This window comes from Humulus lupulus, chromosome 1 (assembly GCF_963169125.1).
Source record: "Humulus lupulus chromosome 1, drHumLupu1.1, whole genome shotgun sequence".
Lineage (NCBI taxonomy): Eukaryota > Viridiplantae > Streptophyta > Magnoliopsida > Rosales > Cannabaceae > Humulus > Humulus lupulus.
Window position 1 is genome coordinate 110562071 of NC_084793.1, and position 10556 is coordinate 110572626.

Below are 10556 nucleotides of genomic sequence, written 5' to 3' on the forward strand. Positions count from 1 at the left end.
CGTGTTGGTCCAGTCACCATGTAACGGAGCTCAACTGACGGGGACAGATGGAATTACAGTTTTAGGATGTTTGGGTACTTTACCAACTAAAAAAAAAGATTGGGTCCATGGCGGTTATTTTCCCCAAACATTTGGGCTTTTGAAGCTTTTAAAAAAACATTAAAATTAGTTGTGTTTCTAATGTACTTTGACTTTTTAGCTCTAAAAGTCCTTCTTGGAAGAAGCTAGTTCCATCAGCTTTTCAAGGAAGAGCTTATTGAAATGTTAGAAGCTAAAGTAAAAGCCTAGTTAAATAGGCACATCATCTCTTGCACAAGATTCTACAAATTCATTCTTGTTGACGTGGTAACTTATAATTAAGAATAAAAATACAAGTTTAGGCTTGAATAAACCAAAAAAAAAAGAACATAATAAATCATACAACAATTTTTTCATTTTTCAATGGTTAAATTCCACCTAGGCCATGAGTCATTGTTATTTCTGAGTGTTTTTCTTAAAGACAATAATCTGGAATAATTTCTCCAGAGTTTTTGTACATCTAAAAACCCTCCATTTCCTTGCTCATTCCCTCCATATATTATAGTGGAAGATGAATAGGTTTGGGTAATACATAATTTTGGGTAACAACAAATAATTACAATATATCATTTTCATTGTTAATTTGTTGCAATTGATACATAAATTGTATCCTTTCCTTATTGAATAATATATCTTGAATCCTTAGGGATTTGCTTATGTGTCTTCTTTATCGCCAGTCATCCGCGACATGTAATTACACCATGATGACTTGAGTTGATTTATTGCATTAAGTGAGCTAACATCATAAGCAAATTTTGAACTATCGTGATACTACGCCTCGAACTTGGTCTGACTTTTGATGACATAGAAACTACAAACTTACCAAAATACTTTGTTCGTATTTGACCTTATCCGGAGAACCTTGATTACCCGTATTATGTTTTAAATATGTTCAATCAGATTATCCACTGTAATTTTGTACAATGATCTAAACATGCCAGCTCATATTTTTTAGGTACAACATTTGCTTCTCAAGCCTGTACTCATGCATGGGCGACTCACCCTACTTCTGACATAAGCAAAGTAGAGGTTTTTCCACTTCTTTTAGGAAAATGTGCCCACCTACCCTCTTGAGTACTTGGACACATGTCTAACCCTATATGAATCTATACAGTTCCCTAGTACTTTTGATAGGCATCTAATCACCTTTTGTCACAGTTTTGATGATTTAAGTTTAGTCATTCGATCTGAATTTTTTTTAATCAAACAAATCCCATTCATTCCGAGATCCATCCTATAAATACCAAAATTTACTCATAACCATCTTTCATCTTTAGCCATTTTTATAGAGATTTTTGATCAAATTTGAGAACTAGACCCCCTCATTCATCCAACCTATTCTCCAACCCAAAACCACACTTTCCATCACAATCATTGTTATAATTTCCTATAACTCAATTATCAACACCACAATCAAAATATTTCTACGTAAGAAATCTCTCCAACCCTCCTATGCATTCTGTTTATTTTTCCGAGATATCTCACTTTTTATTATTGACTTGAGTACACGAATAGGTCTATAATAAGCACTTTAGTAGTTTAGGTTATGGATTTTTGAGGGAGTTCTTGAAAGCTTATAGGTTTTGTAAACTAAGAAATTCTATGCATTAAAACCACCTTCAAATCAAGATTTTTTATGCAAGATATCCGAGACAAATCTTGTACTTCCCTAGGATCAAAGCGCGTGCCTAAGAGGTGTGCATGTAATAGGAACATCTAAGCACATATCTCTAAGATCTTCACTAGATGTCTCAGCCCAACCACGAGAATCTTGAAGAATATACCAATTTACGAGCTGAGCGATACCTCCCTTGAACTCCTAGATTGATGTCACCTTTAACTCGTAATTCACATCTAATCCGTGATCACGACCAACATTCCAAACAACAGCGTGATACCGACCTATGGGCTAAGCACCTCCAAGAGGAGATTCATGGCCAGTGTGACACACTAAATCGTGCAGCTCGCCCTGAACCTTTTTACTTATCTAAAATACCTATAAGGCATGCCTTTAGAACGCCATATAATGGTTACCATTACTTTTTACCCAAACAAACTTATTTATAATATTAAACCAGTCAACTTGGGTAAGCAAGCTCAAAACCCAATCAACACCGCTTCGAGTAGCCAGCCTGTAGAAAATACCCCAATTCCACCCTTTGGTCTTGTGGTGGAAAGAGAGGTAGAAACTACCACTAAAAATTAATAATACCAGCCAAGAACATTCAAACATAGATATATTAAATGCATACAAATAGATAAAAGATTACCTCATTAAGCCTATTAAGTGTCCTTGAATCTTTTTGTATAAATCAACAATCTTCCTATCCTTATTCTGAAAGTTCACACCTTAGCGTTCCAAGTCAATCCTCAAACACAGAAGGACATGTGTGGGCATAATAATTTATAATTCATTGAGAAGAGAGGGCTTATAGAATTTCTAGAATTTTAGGGTTAGAAAATTCGATTGTTTCTTTTCTTGAGAGAGAGTCTAACAGTCTAAACAACTTTTGGAAACTTCTACTTGAAAGTATCGCTTATTTCAATTTTATAAAGATAATTAACTAATTTAATTAGTCTTTCTTTTATTCAAAATAAAACTGACCTGTTACATCTATTTTAATTATTTAATTTTATATTATATTTAAAAAGAATAATCAAATATAATTAAACAAACAAATTATTTGAAATTCAAAATTCAAATCCTACGGATAGAAAATATCCCTGGGTGGCGTCACTCACTATACAATACAGTGAGTGGCATGAGCCACATTAGGGATTTCCCTAATTTCTCATTTGTTTGTTTAATTAATATTTAAGACAATATATTTATCCCAAAATAAATATCAATTAATTCATAATTAGCTTTATCTTAAAATATCAGTATTAAATAAATATCTTATAATAAGATAATTATTAATATCTCTCTATATTAATCCAAACATGATTAATATTTATTTTAATATATAGTTTTTTCTAAATAAAAATTATATAGTTAAATAATTAATTAATTCACAATTAATCAATTGCCCATAATTATTTCCTTGCCGTGGAAAATTAATTCCATTGCAATTGCGTCATTCTCTCTACAAATCTTCCTTATGACTTCCTTACCCTTGGCAGTGTAGGACAGATGTGACTTGGAGACCATGGACCTATAATATGAAGCTCCAATAAACCAGATTATTAATCAAACTCTTTAATCTAATAATGTTATATATTAATTCGATGATTACTCCACTATAAATATAGAATTGCACTCTAAGTATTTATACAATTGTATTTACAAAGTATTTTTTGTAGTTCATCGATAAAATCAATAAATGTAGTTTTGTCCTCCAACTATTGGTTCGTTAATTAGAGCTAGTCAAAATTACCATTTACCCTTCTAATTACCTCTTGTTGCTTAATTACAATTAATTCACTAGTGAATCATTAAGTTATAATCAAATTATTGATTTGAGCTCAATAACTGTTAAGTTCAAGAATTAACTTTTAAGAGAACCAATATTCGATCCATTAGGAAAGTGTGGATTCCATTACTGTAAATTATGTTCCCAACCATTCATGAAATTGAATATCCAAAACAAAAGTCATTAGCATTATTATATTATTAAACCTTAATGAGTGAATCAAAAAATCTAATAAGCACTAACAAGAGTTCATGAGTTCTCACGATTTAGACTGATCTACAAATGAACATCTATTATGATAAGAATAAAATCTTTTCGGTGAGCGATAAGTATATAAAGATAGTTAAATAATATCATTCCTGTCGTATATAACCTCCATTATATACAATAACTTTACCAAAATGTCTATCCACATTAGTAATCTGAATCTAGACTACTTGCATCACGTATGCTTTGTAAATCGTACTAGTAATAATTCATTAAAGACTCATTACTTTAATATGTTACTGATTATTTTATTCGTTGTATATGATCTTAATTCTCTCGTACTAATACAAGATCATATCCTCATAAATGAATATGGAATTTTCAATATATTCATATATATTATTTAAATAATAATATCATTCAAATATAATAAATTTTTTGTTTTATTTAAATTACTAAAATATTTTTACCTACTTTTAGGGCATAAATCCTAACACTACGAACATTCAATCCTTAGCAGCCTCTGAAATACTCAGCTGACGAAGATCTTTTAAGAAATATCTCTATACCTCAAGTTACGAGTGGGCTGGTAGAATAATGGTGGGAATTTTAGTGATTTTCCAGGTCTTTGAAGATTTTAAGGGATAGAGAAAAAATACGATATCTTTTTCACTCTGTGAAAACATAAAAACTTTGACGAAGTCTCTAGAAACTCTTTTCTATCAGATAGTTTTATAATTGAATTAAAAAGTCAAAATGTAAAATTCAAATTATAAAATAATTATTAAATAACAAATTAAATAAATAAAAGAAATATCCAAGACTGAGTCAATACTAAGTTACACACTATTCACAGTTCAAGCATTGTGATTGGCATGTGGGACATGCTTTTTCAGGGCATGTATCTTAACCACTTTAATGTATTTATTTCCCATTAATTTTTTATTAAAAAAATATAAAAATATCTAAAAAAATATCTGATAACTATTATTGTCACATAAATATTTTAATTATTCAATAAATTTTAAACTAATTCAAACCCAATTTGAATTACTGAATTATATTTTCACATTCTTTAAATAAATAAAATTAATTAAATCAAAATTAATTATTCTAACTATTTAATTATATATTTCGAAAACTATAATTATAATTAAATAACTATTTTCCAAATTTTTTAATTAATTTCTAATTTTTTTTACCTAAAAACTTGTGTGATGATGTGGCGAGATATGAGACACGTGGAGGTTAAACAATGGTGCAACGGAGAAAAGATCTAGTGGATACTCGACTAGTTGATAGAGAATCACATGAAGATTTATCATATAGCAGGATATACTTTGGTCAAAGGAACAATCAACATGGGAACAAGAACCATCGACTTGCTTGGTTGATACTTACTTGGCTAGAATAGGCCGATTGTCCCTGAAGAAATTTTCGGAATTCGTTATTGTAGGGATATTTCTTAGATATTTCAATTTAAAATATAATTGTATTAATTATTTATTTGTTTTATTACAGTTTGTTTTGCAATTCGAGGAATCATTATTATAAATAGAAAGCCTAGTGAATCATTATTTTTTATGCACTAAATATTCTAGAGACAAGCTGTCATACTTTTATACACCATTTATTGTATCCTTTCAGGTTCACGAAACGCAGTTGATTCTAGATCATCTAATCGTAGGTTTTGATTTTCTAAAGTAAGAAAAGTATAAGTGGATGTAGATTATTATCGATCTTCGGGGCCAAACCACTATAAATTTTTTATGTCGTTTATTACTTTTAGTTCAGTTCTTACTTTTACGTTGTTAATTTGACGTAGAGTCGTTGGCCAAATCTGTGGTCAACATTTTGGTGCTTTCATTGAGATCTGAGCTCAAGAACACTGAATGTCAATTACTAATCATCAACCATGCCTCCTAAGAAGAATTAAAGCCCATAGGAAGGCCAGACGTCTACGAGCCCACAAGACCTATCTCCACCTCCTCCCCCATGAGTTACTGAAGAAGAAACTCAAGTAGAGATAGAAGAGGAAAGCAAGGAGATGGATGTTGAAACCATGCGAGCAACCTTGGGAATGTTGTAGGACAAGTTAGCCACTTTGAAAGCTAACTAGGAGAATATAGCTAAGACAATGATCATGCAGTAGATGGTGATTGACAGGCAACGGTGAGAGCTAAATGCTAGACAGGCGAAAATGGATCTCCGAAGGAGGGATGAAAGCACGCCCTAGAAGTTTTTATCTAGCTGGCTCATGGATTTTGACCTGCAAAGAATCCCCACCAACCTAAGCAGCCTCAAAATCTTCCTCCACCTCAGGATTTGCAAAACTCCCAGTGCCCTGAACACCCTTGAGCTAATCAAGAAGAAAACCAGCCACAAAATTCTGGTAGACAGAATGAGCAATGTCCACCCCAGCGGTTTGGTTGACATAGTGAGCAACTACCAAGGTAGAACAGGAATGAGCAACATCCCTGAAGTCCAAGGTGCCTAGTAAGTTATGAACAGGTTCCTCCTAGAAGGGAATACGAAAATATCCATACGAGGAACAGAAGGCAACCTGACATAGGCTCTATGGTGGGAGGTCATCCACGGCATAATAATGCACTTGAACCTAACATCCAATACAGGCCACAAAGACCACAACCTATATCTCATGACGATCTTAGTCACGGAGAATGAGATAGTGCTTATAGTGGGTCACGAACAAATTAGTCTCGATATATAGATGGGATGACTATAATGATGGAGATTTCAAGTATTACCGAAATCAAAGGAGAAACGTTGGTTGACAAGATGAGAAAAGATGAGGATAGCAAGATCCCCCGCCTATGAACAATCGGCCAGAAAGTCAAAATGCAGGGGGGCGACCAAGAGAATAAAATTTGTTTGACTACTTAGGAGGGTCCGAACAAAGATGTAGAGAGGAAGAATTACAGGATATCCTGAATGATCATAGAGAAAAACACGATGAACAAATTCTAGCAGCCGCCCCTACTCCAACAATTCCAACGACTATTCAGGCACAAATTGATGCATTAAACCAAGCTGTGCAACCGCTGGCAGGTAAAAAAACCTCTGATATTGAATACGATTGAAGGAAAGGCACTCCATTTATTAGTAGGATTGCTCATGCAGAATTTTCAAGCAAGTTTAAGATGTCAGTCCTACCCAGTTATACTGGATAAAAGATCATGTATCTAATGTTAATAATTTTGAGATACAAATATATATATTCAGAAGGTATCTGAAGATGCTCGATGGATGATATTCCCTGCCTCTTTGTCTGATGTTGCTTAGAATGGTCCATTAAGTTCCAACCAGCTACAATCACCAGTTGACAGAGAATCGCATGAAGGTTTATCCTATAGCTGGATATACTTTGGTCAAAGTAATAGTCAACATGAGAAAAAGAACCATCGACCAGATGGGTCGATACTTACTCGACCGGAACTAGTCGATTGTCCTTGAAGAAATCTTCAAGATCCATTACTATTGGGATATTTCTTAGATATTTCTATTTAAATTGTAACTATATTAATTATTCATTTATTTTATTACAGTTTGTTACACAATTCAAGGAAGGCCCACGACCCATTTGGTAAATTTCTAAGCCTTTAAATAGAAAGCTTAGTGAATCATTATATTTTACGCACTAGATATTGGAGAGAGAGGTTGTCATACTTTACACATCGTTTCTTGTATTCTTTTCTGGCTTACGAAACTCAGTTGATTCTAGATCATCTGATCGTAGGTTTGGATTTTCTACAGTAATAAAAGTATTAGTGGGTGTAGGTTATTACTAATCTTCAGGGTTGAACCACTATAAATGTTTTGTGTCATTTTTTACTTTTATGTTGTTAATTTGACTGAGACGTTGTCCAAATTTGTGGTCAACAGAAAATTATTAAATATATTAATTAATATATATCAATTACATATTGGCATCTAAAGAACAAGTTTCTTCCAAATATGCCATTTCACTGATTTTTCTCGGTTTTGACTCTTACCTTGAATAGTGTTGATAGAGCCATCTCGAAGACCTATGGACCTATAAATTCAAATTCCAATAAATTTATATTATTAATTAAATCTCTTTTAAAATGATAACCTTAATTTATTATTCTCAATATTATTCCACTAGAAATATGAGACTGCACACTTCAAATTATAGACATTTATTTACAGAGTACTTTTTAAAGATAAAAAGCGTCCATCGATTTAATCATTACATAAAATCCAATCCTCTATTAATGGTTCCTAATTAAAGTAGGGTTAAGATTACCATTTTACCTCTTTAATTATTTATTGTTTCCTTAAGTACCATTAACTTGACTAGTGAAGGTTAATTCATAAATTGTTTTATGAATTTGAGCTCAATAACCTATCAATTACAATAGTTAACCCTTAAGAGAACCATTATTCAATTCCTCTCGGAAATGTATAGATTCCATATATGTATATTATGTACACAACCATTCACTTCAATGAGTCCCCAAAACAAAAGTTTTTAGCTAGTTAATTTTGACGAACCACAACTATTGAATCAAAGGACTCAAATGACATAAGGTCATCTTAATGATATGTTTAATTAATACTTATAAAGTAAAAAAATATTTAGTTAATTAAGTATTAATAACATATTGGGTCCAATTCTTTATAGCCACATTATACAAAGTACCTCCACTAAGATGTCCTACTACATCAATAATACGAATTAACATTACATGTATTCATAATACTAGTGAACCATACTTATAGTATTTAAAACTAAGATTCCATATATCTTTATTTTACGGTGAACTGTTTAAATTTGTTCCTTATAATCTTAGTCCTCTCGTACCAATAAAATATTGTAGTCACAATAACGAATTTAGGAATTTTCTTGTATTCGTATAATATTATTCAAATAATAATAATAATAAACAATCAACATATGAAAAAATTCATCTTAATTATATCTCATAAAACATTGTCCAACATATATGCTTTCAAGGGCACAATTTCTAACAATCTCTCACTTGCCCTAAAGCAAATGAGACATCCTTCTCAAAGACATGTTTCTAACATGATCCTTAAAAGACTTAGTTGTCAAAGTCTTAGTGAAAGGACTTGCAATGTTATGTTTTGAAGCTATCTTCATAATTGTAACATCTCCTCTGAGAACTATAACCCTGATCAAGTGGTACTTACTCTCAATGTGCTTTCCCTTGTTGTCAAAGTATAGGACCATTGGCTTATACATGTCTGGAATAACTTCCATATTAGTATAAAACTTTTAAGCCACGCAGCCTCTTTAGTTGCTTCACAAGCCGCTATGTATTCGACTTCAATGGTAGAATCTGCCATACTAATTTGTTTGATACTACGCCAGACTACAACTCCTCCACTAAGTGTGAACACTGATCCAGAAGTCAATTTCCGACTATCTCTATCTAATTGAAAATTGGAATCAGTGTAAATAGTGGGGTTCAGATCATCACCTTAATATACAAGCATATATTCTCTAGTTTTCCTAAAATACATGAGAATATTCTTTATTGCAACCCAATGACTCAATCCTGGATTGGATTTATAATGACTGACTATCCCTACTACATAACAAATGTCAGGTCTGGTACACAGCATGGCATACATAAGACTGCCTACTATAGATGTATAGGGATATTGGCTCATGTCCTCTTCTTTTTGAGGTGTCTTAGGACACTTTTCTTTAAAATTGACTATTCCATGACGGATTGGGATGTCACCCTTCTTGGAATTTTCCATAACCAAGCATTCCAAGACTTTATAAATATAAGTTGCTTGAGACAACGCCAAAACATTGTTTTGTCAATCACGAAGGACCCTGATGCCCATAACATAGTTTCCATCTCCCAAATCTTTCATTTGGAATTGCTCAGCTAGCCATTTCTTTACTCTTGTTAATGTGTCTATGTCATTTCCAATCAGTAAAATATCATCAATGTAAAGAACTAAGAAGACCACTATGCCATCTTTGATTTGTTTATAGACATGAGATTCATCAATGTTTAGTTCAAAACTATACGTTTTAATTGTGTCATCAAATCTTAGATTCCAAGATCTTTAAGCTTATTTGAGTCCATAAATGGACCTAAGAAGCCTTCAAACCTTTTTCTCTTGACCTTTCACTTCGAACCCTTCTGGTTGAGACACATAAATTGTTTCGTCAAGACGTCCATTCAGAAATCTTGTCTTAACATCCATTTGCCATATCTCATAATCCATGCACGCAGCTATGGACAAGAGTATACGAGTTGATTTTAGCATGGTTTGAAGATAAAATGTTTCTTCATCATCAACCCCTTCTCTATGGGTATAGCCTTTGGCTACAAGCCTAGGTTTGATAGTCTCCACTTTCCCATTTGCTCGTCTTTTCTTCTTGAATATCCATTTGCAACAAATTGGTTTAAAATTTTCTGGTAGATCTACAAGAATGCAGGTAGAATTGGAATATCTCGATTCCATTTCCATGTTCATGGTGTCTTCCTATTTTTCCTTGTTAGAATCTCTCATTGCATCTCTATATGTCAATGGATTATCTTTGTTTGTGTCAGAAACAAGCATTTGAACTTCGTGTTCATAGCGAATTGGTTGTCTAACAACTCTCCCACTACGACGAGGTTCTCAACTATTTTGACCAAAACTTGTGGCTTCTTCTTGTTGTTGTTCATTGTGAATAGTTGGTGATTTATTTACTTGATTTGAGACTATTTCCTCCCGTACAAGTTTACTACAAGGCTTGTGGTTATTAATATAGTCATGTTCAAGAAAAGATGCATATGACGAAACAAATGTTTTGTTTTCTTTTGGGCTATAGAATATACCACTTCT

At 32.6% G+C, this 10556-nt stretch overlaps 1 pseudogene; it reads right to left on the reverse strand.

Moving 5' to 3' along the window:
- LOC133819646 (transcription factor AS1-like) overlaps nt 1-8964 on the reverse strand; it is a 13798-nt pseudogene extending 4834 nt beyond the window's left edge.
- Between the last annotated feature and the right edge of the window lie 1592 nt (nt 8965-10556).